General features: G+C 46.7%; 1 protein-coding gene across 3 annotated transcripts in view; it reads left to right on the top strand.

The window, feature by feature from the left end:
* The window catches only part of VPS13D (vacuolar protein sorting 13 homolog D), a 255,302-nt gene that overhangs the window by 168,869 nt on the left and 69,100 nt on the right, over window positions 1-17,333 (top strand). The gene's annotated exons all lie outside the window — the stretch shown is intronic.

A 17,333-nucleotide genomic window follows, 5' to 3' on the forward strand; every position in this document is an offset into this window, starting at 1 on the left:
TTCTTGGTTTTGGCTCAGCTCATGATCTCACGGTTCGTGAGATCAAGCTCCATGTCGGGCTCTGTGCTGGCAACAGGGAGCCTGCCTGGGATTCTCTCTCCCCCTCTCTCTCTGCCCCTCCTCTGCTTGTGTGCTCACTCACTCTCTCTCTCTCTCTCTCTCTCTCTCTAAATAAATAAATAAATAAATAAATAAACTTAAAAATTAAAACATAGGATTTGATGAGGTACCTGGATGGCTCAGTCACTTAAGTGACCTTCGGCTCAGGCCATGATCTCACTGTTTGTGAGTTCGAGTCCTGCGTCGGGCTCTGTGCTGACAGCTCGGAGCCTGGAGCCTGTTTCAGATTCTGTGTCTCCCTCTCTCTCTGCCCCTCCCCCGTTCATGCTCTGTCTCTCTGTCTCTCAAAACCTTATAAATAAATGTTAAAAAAAAGTTTTTTAAGAACAACAACAAAAATAGAATTTGTTGGTGCAGTTCTCCTGCCTAAAATCTACCAGTTATTTCCCATAGGTTGCAGGATAAAGTCCAAACTAAAACAGGCTTCTAGAGCAGCAGAAGGAAGCACAGTGGTGTAATCCTCTTGCATCCTTCTGTCTGGTTGACTTGTTCACCGGCTCCTTGTTTAGGGGGTGTTTTGTTATTCCGCAATTTATTCTTTGGCAGGAGCTGATTTTACGTGTGAAGGTGGGAAAGGGGAAGGTAGTTGGAGGGGAACTGCTGTTTGACAACATGTGGAAGGCCTCTGCTTCCCTCCCCTTCGTGTCAACCCACAGACTGTCCTCCTAGAGACTGACCTTTTCCTGAAGGAATCAGGTCTGAGAAAGCACCTGTGCTCTCAGCTTGTTTCCGGTAGAAAGTGTGTTGTAGTGAAATCGCAGGTGCACCTGTGCCGTGGGCCACGCGGACATAAAGCTGGCTTTAGCATAATGAGGCTTTAATGTTGCCACACAGGAGGCTGTCTTGAAGGGCAGATGAGAAAGTGAGTTGAACAACACTTTGTACTGCACGGTGATCTTGGTAACAGTGTGAGAGCTGGGAATTTATTCCTGTTTTCTAAATGCTTTTCTAGAGATGATAGTTCTTTATTCAGATCAGTGTCCAGTATGGTAGTTCTACTAAACAGGTTCTGTTTGGCTTGTGGTTCAAGATAGTGCTGTTACTTTTATAGCAAGGGTGACAGAGAGGCAGGAGAGACGTTGTTGTTTTTTTTTTTTTTAATGTTTATTTTGAGAGGGAGAGAGAGAGGGTGAACAGGGAATGGGGGTGTGCAGAAAAAGGGAGGGAGGGAGGGAGGGGGAGAGAGAGAGAGAGAGAGAGAGAGAGAAAGAGAGAGAGAGAAAGAGAAAGAATCCCAAGCAGGCTCTGTGCCATCAGTGCAGAACCCGATGCAGGGCTCGATCTCACGCGCTGTGAGATCATGACCTGAGCTGAAATCAAGAGTCGATGCGTAACCGACTGAGCCACCCAGGCACCCTGGAGGAGAGACTTTCTTTTCTTTTCTTTTTTTTTTTTTTTCCAATATATGAAATTTATTGTCAAATTGGTTTCCATACAACACCCAGTGCTCATCCCAAAAGGTGCCCTCCTCAATACCCATCACCCACCGTCCCCTCCCTCCCACCCCCCATCAACCCTCAGTTTGTTCTCAGTTTTTAAGAGTCTCTTATGCTTTGGCTCTCTCCTACTCTAACCTCTTTTTTTTTTCCCCTTCCTCTCCTCCATGGGTTTCTGTTAAGTTTCTCAGGATCCACATAAGAGTGAAAACATATGGTATCTGTCTTTCTCTGTATGGCGTATTTCACTTAGCATCACACTCTCCAGTTCCATCCATGTTGCTACAAAGGGCCAGATTTCATTCTTTCTCATTGCCACGTAGTACTCCGTTGTGTATATAAACCACAATTTCTTTCTAAATCATGGTTGGGAAACAGACTCAGGTTTAGAGTCTGAATGATCACGCCCACTTCTGCCTTGAATCGTTTCTCACTGGGACCTTGGACCCCCCCCCCCCCCCCCCCCGCCGGCGACACGAAGCATCACAGTGGTGGTGTGGATTGCCCTGCGTTCTTTTAACTACTCAACGTGGTATAAACAGATGCACTTAAATATTCACTTGTAAATGACCAGCTACAAGGTTTTATTTAATTTGATGAAATTCTAATTAACCTAGAAAGCCTCCTTGGTTTTATGATTACTTTCTTTGTTTTTGTACCCCTGGGCTCTGTTTTAATTTGAAAAAGAAATGCACTTTTGGTTTATTGTGAGGCCTTCCTCAACTGGAACCGAAGCTACCTACTTCACAGGCTCACTGTAAGGATAAAATGAGATAGGATGTTATGAAAACTTTGAAAAATATAGACTGGACAAGAGAAGTGGGTCCTCACTTTGACTCTTACATTTGCATTAACGTAAAATATTTAGACGTTAGCCACCAGGGAACCATTAACGCCCCCGAAATGAAAGCCAAAGTGTTCCAGTCTACAGAGGAGGAGGGTCTCAGGCACAAAGAGTGGGAGAATCAGACTCCATCTGGGCCAGTTTGGCAGGGATGAACCCTCTGTAGTTAACGTGCGTGACAATGAAGAAGTTGGAAACTTGCCTGTGGCCTCCGCACACAGGTGAGACATTGTATGGGTTTCTCCAGAGTATCTGTGTAACGTCCTGGTGAGCGGGGCTGGCCCTTTTTTTTCCTTTTCTTTTCTTTTTAATGTTTGTTTTTGGAAAGAGAGGCAGAGAGAGGGGGAGACAGGGGATCCGAAGTGGGCTCTGCACGGACAGCAGAGAGCCGGATGTGGGGCTCAGACTCACAAACCGTGAGATCGTGACCTGAGCCGGAGTCGGAAACTTAACCGACTGAGCCACCCAGGTGCACTGGGTGGGCCCTTTCTTTATTCTCCCTCATTTGTGGAAGTCTCATTTGTTCCTTCGTTCTTCTGCTTCCCCTGGAAAACTGTCTTTGAAGCCTGCAAGTCCGCATGAGAATATAACTTATGCAGAAAGGGCAGGATGCTCCTTAGCGCAGCCCCCACCCCCAAGTCTGTATGAAGCCCCAGGTGGCAGTGATCGTGCATTTTATTGGATATCATGCTTTATATTGTCATCAGACTTGCATAAGGGGACTGCCTTCCGGGACCCAAGGCCTCTTGGATGGGAACCCTGCTCCCCATGTGGTTGGGGTCCTTCGTGTATTTCCCTTGCGTTTAGTAAGCTAATCAGTGTTGGCGTCACAGGCTGCTACTCAGAGGAATTGCTGTGTACATTTATATTGATATCAAGAATGCGGACTGTGTTATAAAAATTATACCTAAGATGAGAAAACAAAGAAAGTTGACATTACCATTTCTTGTTGGAAACGGTGGCTCCCAAAGCCAGGTCTGTCAACTGAATACCCACTCAGATCATCTTTGATTCTGTTTGCATGTAGTTTGGCTAAAGATCTCCATTTTCTTGAAGTTTTGTGGGTTGAAATCAGACCTTTCATGTTGCTTTGGGGGAATGTTTTGTTTGCTTTTGTGTGTACACGAGAGGAGTTTAAGGAAGTGCAAATGACCACAATAATCAACTGTTGGCCTGTGGGAAGTATGCCTTTAAAGAGTGCCCGAGTCCTCATGATTAAAGGGGTCAGAGGACAGAACTGCACCTCACCACACTCACCAGCCAGCACCACTTGGCTGCAGAGACCAAAGGGCTATAGCCTTGGTGCATTGCGCTTTGAGTGGAGCGGAGAAGCTCCGTAAACCTCTTGAAAATAGTTAGAAATATTGTATATATGTGTATTTTTCTGGAGCAAGGATCTAAAGTTTTTATTGGGTTGTCAGAGAGGCTTATGCCTCCCCAAAGATCATGCAGTATTATTTGCAGACACAGGGAGGTGCATTGAAGGGGAGCATAGGGCCGGCAGTTGGGATACCTGGGTTCTAGCCCTACACCTGCCTTTAAGTAATCTTTTTCTCTGTTAACCTTGAGGTCTTTTTTTTTTCAAACCTACGAAAAGATGATGGTAATTCCCTTCATCCTGCTGACCTGAGGAGCAAAAGAGATAAAGTATATGAAAACCAAATGAGAAGTTAAAAGGTAATTCATTCTGGGGGCACCTGGGTGGCTCAGTCGGTTAAGCATCTGACTTTGGCTCAGGTCATGATCTCACAGTTCACAAGTTCAAGCCCTGCGTCGGGCTCTGTGCTGACAGCTCAGAGCCTGGAGCCTCCTTGGGATTCTGTGTCTCCCTCTCTCTCTGCCCCTCCCCCTGCTTATACTCTGTCTCTCTCGTGCGCTCTCTCTCAAAAATAAATAAAACATTAAAAAATTTTTTTAAAAAAGGGAATTCATTCTGTCCCATAAGAAGGTGATAGATCCACAGGTCTTACTTGTCTCTGGACAGATGCTGTGAATTATTCACAGCACATTTTTTATTTCAGGTTCATCATATCCACTTCTGGAGTATTCTTCATTACAGTTTTAGCTGTTACTTAATTTATTTAATTTATTTTTAGTCTCAAGGAAATGCAGCTGGGAAGTAATCTGTGCCCTTTACTCCCTTTATTTCTCTTAGCCTTTACTTCTCATTGTCAGCCCCAGAAACCGGCTTACGGATTCCAAATCTAAGGTGATAGGACTTAAGGACTGGCCGCCAAGCCGTGAGCATGTGTCCCTTGACTCCCTTGCCTGGATTTTGGCAAAAGTACTCTACCTCTTTGAGTAGAACTTCAAAGATCTGAACCCCTTCGAAGGCCATGACAAGAGGATCACTCGTAGAGTCCTTTCTTGGAATATGGTCTTTAAAGCAAAGTACAGCATTTCAAATTCTAAGGTTATGTCAGAGGAACAGGTTTCTTTCTGCAGCATGAGCTGCAAAAAGCATATGCTTTTATCTGGTTAGGTGTCACATGAATATCTGTAAGACCTTCTCCTTCAAAGCCAGAGAATTGAAGAGATACCCATTGAATAAATTCCCTCTCTTATATAGACTCAGATTTTTTCATGTCTGTGATTATTGTGTAATATTTTCATATACTTAACAGGAAAATGACATAATTATTCTAAAACAATAAAGTGTTTTTTGAACTGAGAAAAGCTCAGATGTCAACCAGAGAGTGAACGATCCCTTCTCTTTCCTGCCCCCGTAGAAGCTCAGTGTTTGCTCTAGACAGCTGTCACTCAGTCTACCCTCAGGAAGCCGGCAGCACCTTGGTCTCTTCCAGCGAAGGGCAGGGGCGCTTCTGATCAGCACTAATGGAACCCCTGCTCCATTCTGTCTTGCTTTCCATCCTTTGGCTGGTGTCTTTATCAAGGCAGTATGGGATGCTTTTAATCATGGGTACCTTTTTGATCCCAGGCATCTTTTTTTGGTTTTAATTTCTATTTTGAGAGAGAGAACGAGAGGGAGAGCAGGCAGGGGGAGGGCCAGAGGGGGAGGGAGGGAGGGAGGGAGGGAGGAGGGAGGGAGAGAGAGAGAGAGAGAGAGAGAGAGAGAGAGAGAGAGAGAATCCCAAGCAGGCTGCACACCCAGCGAGGAGCCCAACGTAGGGCTCCATCTCAGGACCATGACATCATGACCTCAGCCAAAATCAAGAGTAGGATGCTTAGCTGACTGAGCCACCCAGGTACCCCTGATCCCAGGCATCTTTTGACTTAGGTTTATGAATGTAAATATTTTAATAATTTTCTCTGTTTTTAACTGAGGGTATCTTCATCAAAATCATTAGATACTAGAATTCAAGGTTCATGACTCACTAGATATTAATTTTGCTGACAACCTTTGCATTTGTATGGTAGGCTCATTTCTTTCTCTTTTGCTTTATGGCATTTGTTTCTACCAAGCCCAAATTTCCCAGGTCAAATCCTACACATCTAAATTTTTGTCAAGGAAATGGGAGTTTTCTGTTGGTTTTTGGTAAATATGTTTTATTCTGCGTCATTTTTGTCATTGTTTTATTGTTTTAAATCGGTTTGGTTTGTTATGAATTGGATAAAGACCTAATAGTTTTACGTTATTTCTTGGTGCGAACAGCTTTAGCAGGGAAAAGATAGAGGAATAAGGTTGAAACACCCTGCTTCGTTATGGAACACTTACTAATTTATAGGCATTTATTGACCACCTTCTGTTTGCCAGGCCTCGGGATAGAACTCTTACATACATTGTCTTCATGTTAATCTCCACCCTTCAAATCAGGAAATGAGTCCTAGAGTGTGAAATAATTTTTTCAAGGTTACACAGCTAAAAATGACAGGGATGGGTTTGAAACCAAGTCCAGCTATTTTGAGAGGCCTTGGTTTTTTTTCCCTACGCGATGTTTTTTTTTCCATTTGTGTGCGTACGGCTTTCTTCCAGGCCCTGTAGAGAATATAAAGCATTAGTTACTGCTACCTTCCCACCAGAAGCTTATTATCTGACTTCATTTTGTTGACTGGTAAGGCGACTGCCATCATGTCATCTGTGGCACAAAGCAGGCCCTCGGGAAATGGTGGTGGTCGCGGTCACTGTTGTGGCAGATTGATTGGTCATGACCATCACCATCCTTTTATGGGCAGTGGGTGGGAAGAACCTTGGTGATGGCAAACAAGGTCTCACTCGTGTGCTACCGTGTGATCGAATAACCTAGTCAGTACATCGGCTGGGCAGCATGAGCCTCATCATGTGATGAAGAAACTGAGGCCCAGAGGGGTCGGGTGACTTGCCCACGGTCAGTCAGGTAACTCTATAGAGCTAAGACCTGCTCTCCTGCACTGGCTACTCAGCTCGCATTTTTAGTTACACTTTCGAGATACCGCTAGTTGTTTGATTTGCTCTAGTCGTGCCTCTCTGCATTAAAAAAATAATCATCAGTAAAAGCAACAGGAATAACAAAAACAAATAAGGAGCCCTGCCCGGGCCTAGAATGAACTTTGATAGCTTTCAGGAAAACTGTCTGAGGATAAATCTAAGCCAGTGACAGAAGAAGAAGAAAGAGAGAGATTGACCTGTTTCGATGGTTCGGTGGGAGACCTAGCTAGGACTGTCGGTAACGTTTCGTTCCAGTCCTTTGGTCTCTGCTTGGGGTACTGCAGGCGGAGAAGCCGCTTGCCTCCCAGGAGAACCTCTCACTGGCCTGTTGTGTCCAGGAGGCCAGATCTGGGGCATAGCGATGATCCCAGGGGACCTGCACACGGAGATTCTCAGCCCGCCCCTTCCATGAGCCAGTCTCCTGTCGTATATACTGTGACTTTGTTGAGGGTAGAGGGGTCCATCTGCCTTTTGTTTAAGAAACAGCATTTGTTTGTGTTTGCTTTGTGGGCGGTGTATTTGTAAGGGCCAAACAAGACTGAGAACACTGTTTATTCAAGGCAAAAGTTTTGTCTGTGCACAAAAGAATGTATTGAATGCCTGCCTGCATGGCTTCTGAAGGGGAAAAGGCAATTTATGACTTGTACCTGTTTTTGTCATTATGTATGACCGCTTCATTTTATAGTTGAGCCGATTATCCTCGTAATAGCTTTTCCATGTACCTATAAGCAAGTAATAGATGAATGCCTTCTTATAAGTATTGGGGTTTCAGTGCATTTAAGTTGGCATGCAACTTTAGGTTAAGTGAAATTCAATTCAGACAGTGCTCTGTCCCTTAGAGAATGTAGGGTTTGCTATTTTCAAAAAGACTTTGATCTCAATAAGTCACCCAAGGGATTTCTTTTCCAGCGAAGAGGAGGTGTCTTCAAGTTGTTGTATATGGAGAAATGACTCAAATTCTTGGCAACCGAGTTTTTGTTTTATTTTCCTCTGATAACCTGGAATGCTAACATGATTTCCTTAGTCTGAGCTCTTTTTGGTTAGAGGAAAATTTTGATGCCAAGTGACCCATCCGTGACCTATCCCAACTTGGTCAAATCTCAAATATCTGTGGGAATCGGAAGTGTGTTGGGTGACATGAGAGTCCCATGAGTGACGACAGTTCCCAAGCATCCCCACTGGCCTACTTAGCAGCCGTGCTCATGAAGGAGCTCAGGGAATGGGGTCTAGCTGCCCCCTTTTATCACCTTAATCAAGCAGTTCAATGGGCAGAAGTAGCAGGGAAATGACACGACCATCAAAGCTCTATTTTTGAAACTGAAAGATTGGAAAAGTTCACATTTGTCTTCATGCCCTAATAGTAGTTCAGTTAAGAATCAGGTCCTTAAGTTATCTTCTTGGACTGAACATCTCATATTTCAGAGGAATCCTCTCTGTCTTCCAAAACTACAGTCTTTGTGGTGGAAAAAAGTATGTTCAGTTGCTAAATTGAAAAGGCAGGAAATATTTGTGTCCCCCAAAGAATAGTGGTTTTCTACCCCAGTGTAAACATGGTGAGTAAAAGAATAATATGTTCAGGCTTTCTTGGGTTGACCGGTCGCCCCCAGGGACGTGGCGGTGCATCCCTTGTCTGCGTTTCAATGTGATTCATACCAGGATTTGCCCTTTCTTGCAGAGGTGAAAACTCTAATCTATTTTGCTAAACACATGAAGGACACATCAAATTCTGATTCTTGGCAGTGAAAGGTCAAAATGCCCTGTTTGGAAGATCTTGTCTGTTTTCCTCTACTTCTTTCTCCCTTGTGATTGTTATCTCTAGAAGTTTCTCTCCATTTTAAAGGAAAGCCAACTCAGAGTGTTTACGTAGGAGAACAAGGGGAGTCCTTGATCAGTACCGTCCTTAAAGATCAGAAAGGGACATGCGTACTACAGCCTGCATTTATTGAGGGTCTGCCGTGTGTCAGATGTGGGGCTGGGAGCTTTCCATAGCCAGTCTCGTTTAATTTTCCCATGGACCCCGTAAGGAAGGAGGTATTATCTCTCTTTTACAGATGAGAAAAGTGAGACCCCAACGGTCAGTGACCTTGATTAAAGCTTAATAATGAGCGTCGGAGCCAGAAGTTTTAGAAAAACGTGGATTTGGAAGTCTGCCTGTATATTTTTCCTCCACACGGGGCAGCTTCACAGATAAAATCCTCCACTAAACCCAAACCATTGCAGAAGCTAGAACACAAGCAGTTGGAAACGGCATCATTTAAAAGTAAAGCTCAAGCAATTTTCCATTCATTGCCTACTTTAACTCCTCTGTGTCGGCGCTCGGGGTCTTTCCAACTGCCATTTCTAGGCTTTCCAATGTAGTCTTTGCTACCTGCAGATCCCTGATCTCGTGGAAAAGGATCGAAATGGGAGGAAAGGAGTGGATGAGTTGTCTCTGTCCAAACAGAAAATGCAGGGACTCAAAAGCATTTGAGTAAGCCGACTGCACGTCCTCACGCATCTGACGCGCTCGACCCAGGATTTATTCAGATTTACACAGTGGGGGATTTGCGGCGCTCAGGCCTTTGCTGCTACCCTACCCGGGCCGAGGGGCAGGCCAGAGCTTCGGGCTGCTTCAGGTGTGCCTGATAGCGGTCTTCCTCTGAACCTGCACGTGGAATCGTACCCTCCGTACGCCATCTCCTGAACTTCACTGCTTGCAGCATCTCTGAGCCGCTAGGATGTCCTTGTAAAGCAAAATACTTGATGTTTTAGCACGGGGTACATGAACCGGGGGAGAGGGGTGCTTTCCCCTGCAGACTGAAGGCAGGAAGGAAACTCATTTTCTTTCATACTCCTTTCCTTTCTCGCCTCCCCTCAGTCTATGGGACAGCGGTTCACAAATTTTGTAGAGGTATTTCTGTCTCTGGGTTCTGCTAGCAGAGGCTTTCAGGTGCTTGGTGATACCATTGCTTGAGTCAAGAAGCCACATGGAAAAGGCTGGGGGCAGCGTGTTGTCCCTGAGAGCCATATGGTTAATTCTACCGACCCGCTGTACGGTTTGCTTCTTGGAGGAAAGGAGAAGTAAGATTAACTTACTAGAATTTAAGCATTCCTTATTGGGATAATAATAATACTGCTGTATATTTGTTTTGATTTTTAGTTGTTGATGAAGCATTCATATACCTGCAATCCTTTCTGTAAGCCTGAAGCCAGCCAGGTGATATTTTTACCACCACCATGAAGAAACTGAGGTCTGGGGGTGCCCGGGTGGCTCAGTCGGTTAAGTGTCTGACTCTTGATTTCAGCTCAGGTCATGATCTTGTGGTTTGTGAGATCGAGCCCCACATCAGGCCCCACAGTGACAGAACCTGCTTAGGATTCTCCCCCCCCTCCCCGCCCCCGTCTCTGTCTCTGACTCTCAAAATAAATAAATAAAAACTTGGAGGAAAAAATTGAGGCCCATGGGTAAATAACTCATCCAGAATGTCCAGACAGAAAGCAATAGAGCTTTGGATTTCTTCCTTGGTCTCCTGAATTCTAGAACATTGCTGGATAGGATTTCTTGAATCTTACCTGATACTGTACAAACTGACGTCTACTCCATATTAGACCTGGGGTTTCTGTCATCAGTGTTGCCTGTTAGCCTTGTTACCATGTCCCTCCCCTGCTACAGAGTGAGTTTCAGAGAACACAGTTGGAGGAAATGTACCTTTCCCTTTTAGAGGCTTCTTGAATCATTCATTAACCATGGTGCCGTTGGTGTGAGGTGTCTGGGAATCGTGTGTTTGGGAGCACACAAACAGAATGTGTGGTGGGAAGGATTGTAGGATCAGAGTGTTACGGTGGAGTGGAGGATAGTAGGGGGAGCGATTTGAGCTCACGTCAGGACATTACTTTAAATGATTTCTACAGTGTTGGCGGTGAGAGGAAATTCCCCATGAGAGAGACCATGAAAGAAAAAGAAGATACTTCCAGAAGGGGTGAGAGTCTGACTTTTCCTTGGCTCTCCTCATAGCCAAATGGTGACGTGTCCAGGCCTAACTCTTTAGGGAGACTCAGCATGTCCTGAAGTGGTTGGTGACTTGGGGGCATGGCTGGTCAGTAAATAACAGAGGCACACCACACTTACCTCAGATGGGCACACGGGGAAGATTAAATACCAGCAGGGAAACCTTCCCATGCCATTTCTAAGAACAAGGACATCTCCTAGTTTGGCACATGAGGAGGGAGGAGATAGACCCCAAGACTAGGAACCACATTGGGGAAGTCAAGTAGCGAGTGAAAAGAAAGTGACAGCCGACTGTCCAGGTCACTTTCTATTTCCCCAGTCGTGTTTGTTCTCACCTTTGCACTCTTGCTCTTAATCCTACCTGTTTGGGATGCTCTTCTCCCTGTCTCGAGCCAAATGGCTCCAAGCTTGTAAGGTCCAGTCCAAATGCCCTGTGAGAGTCTCCCCACTCTGAATTTCAAGGGCACCCTATGCTTGCATTAAGGCAGTGACCACATTTGCCCTGGGAAAAAAAATAGCCAGTTGGGCACCTGCCTCAAACATCCACTGAGCAAACATTTATCATTGTCACGTGCTAGGTGCTGGAGCAGGAGACTTACAAAAATGTGGGGTTTTTTGAAGCATATGGAACAGGTAAGGCAGACAAGAATAGGGAGAGTGAGTATTTGCAGCTGGGATCCGTGCAAACCACTTGCGTTTCCACGGGTATGTGCTGTGGGGGCCGAGGGACAGGAACGCTATTCTTCGAGGGTGAGGTGGGCTTGAGCACCATCGCGAAGCAATTGTCTGTGTGCTCCCGTGCGTCCCGGAGTAGACTTAAAGCTCCTGGAAGGCAAAGATCTTATTTGTTGTCAATTGTTTTTTCGTTTTGGTTTTTGGGTTTTTTTTGCCAGTTTCCCCAGCGACTAGCCGTGAATCTTCGTTGTAGGAAAATGGCAGTGATCCAGGCCGTATCCATGTGTGTTCTCCTCTGTCTAGGGCTGTCCGTCAGCATTTTCCCATGGTATTCCTTCAACACGTAGTCATTAAATAAGTGAAATGCCTGCTGGATTTTGTGTGTTGTCTAACTATTTTACAGCTTTAAAAGTTTATGTGTGACTTTTTTCCCAAACACACCTGAAGCCGACTGAGATCCAGAATCGTGCTGTATGTGTAGAAACACCCAAGAGGAAAAGGCTGTTGATTTTCAGGGTCCTGTTTCTTTCTTTCTTTCTTTCTTTCTTTCTTTCTTTCTTTCTTTCTTTCTTTTTTTTTTTTTTTTTAAGTTTATTTATTATTGAGAGACAGAGAGACACAGAGCGTGAGCAGGGGAGGGGTAGGGAGAGGAGAGGGGGAGACACAGAATCCGAAGCAGGCTCCAGGCTCCAAGCTGTCAGCACAGAGCCCGACGCGGGACTCGAACTCACAAACCGCCAGATCACGACCTGAGCCGAAGTCGGTCGCCCAACCGACTGAGCCATCCAGGCACCCCAAGGGGTCCTGTTTCACCTCCCCCTTCCCCATCACTCAGCATCTAGGACATTGACTGGGATCGAACGAGGCCAGGCACACATTATAGGATCCGGCTCAGGCTCTGCTGAAGGTATCAGGAAGCCTTGGGAGACGGTTAAAGGGGAAAGAGGGGGAAACCCAGTCCCTCTTAATCTAATGAATTAATAATACTTATGGGACATATCTGTTTGCCTTATTAGAGGAAGATGTTTAAGTAAACATTTCCTGCAGGCTATTGAATTTATATAACAACACATTGGTTTGGAGGCAGTCGCTTTCAGTGTTTTCACTGGAAGGAAAATTAAGCAGAACATAATTCCGAAAACAGTCCATTGTTTCAGCTTTGTTGCCTACAGATGTTTCAAAGCAGGATATTATGGCCGGTGGGATTATATTTTCTTTGTTGGTAATGTGAAAATTGGCAGGGACGGTGCCAAGGTTAGTTCGAAAAGAAGAGCTTCTAATAAATAGCTCCTTGTACTTTTATGGAGATGTCACCTTTGTAACATACTCTTGCCGTTATTTGGTTTTCACAAAGTTAGACATACACTAAAGAATGCAGGCATTATTTACACTTGACAGAAGAAGAAATCAAGTCACAGAGAAAGTACTGGACTCCTGGAGGGACAGGGAGCTTGCAGAAGATGACGAGGACCCGGGGCTCCTTAACGGCCCAGGCTCTTTCCCGCAGACCACATCGCTGCCCCAGAAGGCACCGTTTCCTCCTCAGGAATTAAAGCACTTTCATGTCTGTGAGGTAATTGAACCTCGCAGCGTCCCACCGGGGCCAGCAGGGCAGGTGCGACGATCACGTCCCTTTCCGTGATGGGAAACTCAGTCACACGAGTTAAGTGGTTTTGCCAGAATCACGCAGTCAGCGCTGATACCGGGCCCCACGACTGTAAGCCCACCGATTTTCCCGCCAGACTGTCTTCCCAGCGGAGGGGGAGCCGGCGCGGGGGGGTGGGGGAGGCTTGGGGACACTAGGAGGCGGCTGCGAGCTAGTCTTACGTTGCAAGAGAGGGCTTCGCTTTCACGGCACCCGCGCTACGGTGTGTGAGCGGCTGGCTCTGGACTCTGTCGGACGTGCACATCTCCAGCCGCAGAATCGCTAAGAAACGAGCAAAAGGGCAAAGCCAGACAGACCTCATCCGCCTGCTTCTCCCTGCCTGCTACACACCCGCTTGATTTTATGTCCGACGGCATCAGCAAGGAGAGTTTATAGGTTCTCTGCCGTCCGCTATTTAAAAACCACCGCCAAGGCAAACTGAGGTGCCCCAAGGAATAAGTTCCGTGGAGACAGAAGTATTCTTGGGACTGAACATGAGGAACAGTTTGCCACTTGTTTCTCTATAAGAGAGAAAACTCGTGAGTAAACAGTATCTAACTGCAGATTTACCAAAAAAAAAAAAAAAAAAAAAATTGAGCTCTCTCAGAAGACTCGTTTTGGTGATACTTTATGTAGTGTCTTCGCTCTCTAACTTCTCCCTTTCCACCGAACCCCGGCTTGTATTCCTCCTGGGAGAGATCTTGCAATTCTTGTCACTCTTCCCAGCTGAATGCCACCAAGCCAGCTCCTCCCAGGTTCAAACCCTGCACACAGTCTCTGAGACGTTCATGGACACTCCTAGAACACAGATCTGGGAGAGAATTTGAAGGGCGGCTTTTCACCCTCTCAAATTGCAGTTGGGGAAACTGAGCCCCAGTAGGGTTCTCACAGCCAGTTAGCCACTGGGCCCGCTCTACGACTCAGGGCTTCTTGGCTGCAAATCTTGGCATTGTCTTTGAGATGGGGGTCAGCAGGTTGTGGGTATCTGCTTCTTGTCCTTCTAGTAGTGAAGGAGGAAGCAGTAGTGGGCCCAGGGCCCTGACCTCGGGTACATTTTCTCCGCATTCTTGATGTTGATTCTAGGTCTGTATGACACGCCTTGTCTCCACGCTAGACTGAGCTCCTTGAGGACCAGAGACCAAATCCTATTCATCTCAGTAGTTTTAACCCCAAGCACTGTGCAGGGTCTGCAGAAAGCTCTCGAGGGCTTGATGGGCTGAACCAATCTTCTGCAGAAAGGTCAGCCCACCCGAGACAGGAGGAAAGTACGGCTCCTTCGAAGCGCCTCAGGTCACTGGTCCTTCGGCAGTGGCTCAAACAGCGAGCAAACCCAGGCAGAACTACACCTCACCTGGAAGCAAAACGAGAGAGCGCACCACCCCCCCCCCCGCCCAAGACACAGAGAGGGAGCCCCCTGCACAGCTAAAGTTAGGGAGCAGCTGGTAAGATGAGCTCGACAGAAAACTCTGGCTAGGCACGTGGCCTTCGGTTGATGCCACGGTTCACGGAACTTTGTTGGTTAAAAAGTATTTTTTGAACTTTCTCCAAATGTTTATAGTTTATCGGCATGTTGTTGATTACGATTGCTGTCACCAGGCTTCTCCTGAAGTCCATGCGAGTTAGGAGACAGGGAGGGGAAAGGAAAGGGGAAAAGAGAACCTTCGGCGTGGATTCTAACCAAGCGGAGAAACGGCTGCTCGCCCTTCCTCTCGCAGAATGCTGCAAATAGGACCGTGTTCAGTTGCCTGCTGCCCAGCAAGCCTGAAAGAACTTGATTACAAGAACACTTTGATCTGAAATGTGTGCCTTTTCGGAATCCTCCTTGGACGAGGGACAGACTGCTGCCTCTGGCTGCCGTGAACAGAATGACTCCTGCGCTGAGCCCCATGGGTGCTAGGAGTTTGCACTTTGCCTTCTGCACAGCCTGGTCACTGTCCTGTCTCCCGTCCGGCCAAGTGAGCCCGGGGGGGAGGGGGGGACCTGGATGCCCCCTCTGCTGGCGTGGTGGTGGGGTCGCCTGTCACTGGGCTGTCACTGTCCTAACCGAAGTAGGGGCCTGAAACGGGCACTTTTTGCCTTTTACTTTAATCTGGAACGCTTTAACAAAACAGCGGACCAAATGGTGGCTGAGTCCTGACCCTTCTCCAGGCCCCCCCGTAACCACCTTCTTTCTGTCTTAAAATCTTCCTCTGGGTTCAAACCCTCAGTCACACAAGGGAGCCCCTCCACTTGCTTGTGGGAGCAAGGAGCAAGATCGCAAAGAGTTAACACTTTTGCTTTTTCGGAAAGTTATCTGTGAAGAGTATTAGTTGTTTAATAAAGCGTGCCTGCCCTCCCGATGAACCCGCCAGTGACTCTGCAGCTGGGGTCATCCCAAGTTCACGCGGTGGACTTTTGACTGCCTTCTGTGTCTGTGAAAACAGTCGGCAGCTCCTGCGGGGATCATTCATTCAGGCCTGTAACACAAAACTGTTGCCAATGGGCACCTGCTGGGCGGCTTCCCAGGAGGGCCGGGAGGGGGATACCAAACTCCTCAGGCATCTGCGGAGATAAGAGCGGCAGGGGGTCCGCTGGGAGCCCGCTCCCGGGCTGCACTTAGAGCCCACTGCCCGGCCAGCAGGCTGGTGTCAGAGTGTATCGAAGCCGGGGCGGGATGGGATGTGAGCTAATTAAAGGCCTTTTACAAAGAGGAGTAGAAAGAGTGCGTGTGTGTGTGTGTGTGTGTGTGTGTGTGCGCGCGCGCGCGCGCGTCTGTGTGTGTAGGAGGGGTGAGGGGAGAGGTTTGGAGTGCATTCCCCAAATTTCTAGCACATTCTTTATTCCTCTCTTTTATCCCTCAAAACAGAAGAAAAGCAAAATTAAAGAGTCTGAACATTTGGTTATTTCTAGTCTTAAGCCGTCATTCATTCCGCCTTATACTGTATCAGTTTTAGTTGCTATTTGTATAGAATTACATAAACCTTTAAAGACCTGTTTTGCCTCATTTTCCAAGGAGGCATCTGTTCTGGAAATATTGTAGGTGGACTGCTTGAATTTTGCCCTCTTCCCCGGGTTTGACACATCTGGGTGGTAAGTTCCAGCTTGCCGTGTGCTCTAGCTTTCCCCCATCTGCTTGGAAAAGCCACTTGCCGGCTGTAGGGGGCGCTGCTGAGAGGACGGAATCGATTTCTATACAGTAAGCGCTCTTACGATAGAGTCGCTGAGATGGTGGCCGTGTGGCGTTATGGTTTGCAGCGACAGGGCATGCACGATCTTGAAAATGCTGTGAAGACTAGAGCACAGTAATTCATTTTACAGTTAAACTGACTTACGGAAAACGTCACCTGACAATGTTTGATTTGCTTGCTCTTCTGTTTGTTGATTTAGCCTCTCTATCGCCCCCTCCCCCCAAGCAGTAAAATGAACTTATTTATAGACCTGGGTACTTTGAAGTCTGTGCGGTTTTCTTCACCAGCCTGGTAGTGATACTTTTCTTGAAAGCAGTGTTGTTCTAGCACAAACCCAAGCCTTCATTGTATTATTTCTGATACAGTTCACATAAGCTCGACCGTGTCAAAGAAACATTTAGATCAATCTTGTACTACATGGTAACAATCCTAGGAAATTCCAATCAAAAGCCAACAGCCCGTTTCCTTCATTTCTGGACTGCTGGCGTATCTGGCTTTGTCTGTGTTCTGATAAGGAGTAACCACGATGTTAATTTTGTATTTCCTTGCCTTTGTCTCACATAATCTGTTCCCAAAACTGACCGTCCAGGGGGCTTGTTCACTGTCATGTGATTTGTGAGAGAGGGAGCCACGGAGGAGTCATTAGCCTGACCATGGGAGGTATGACAGTGGATTCTTTCTACTGGTGTTTAACATGTGAATTTACCCTTCTCTTTTCCTCCGTAGGGCTGTGTACTGATTTACACAGTTGAAAGGAATTTTGAATTTAAGCTAGTAGCCGGATGGGTAGCTTTAAAAATGTTACTAACATTTACCGACTGCTTCGCTGACTGCGTGCACGGTACTGTTCATCCTCACAGTGACCCCGTGCGGTGCTAGTCCCAGTTCATATGTGAGGACAGGGGGGCTCAGAGAAATTAAGCAACTCACCCGAGGCTGTGAAGAGAGCCAGAGTAAGGGCTCAGGTTCTCTGACTCAGACCCCGCATTCTTGACGTTGCCCCTTGCAAACGTCGGACCCTGTCTAATGGGCCTCACTCGTGGACCCCTTCTGCAGGATCAGAATTAACCATGTAAGGCTGCATTCTCAGGG

Source organism: Panthera tigris, chromosome C1 (genome assembly GCF_018350195.1).
Source record: "Panthera tigris isolate Pti1 chromosome C1, P.tigris_Pti1_mat1.1, whole genome shotgun sequence".
Lineage (NCBI taxonomy): Eukaryota > Metazoa > Chordata > Mammalia > Carnivora > Felidae > Panthera > Panthera tigris.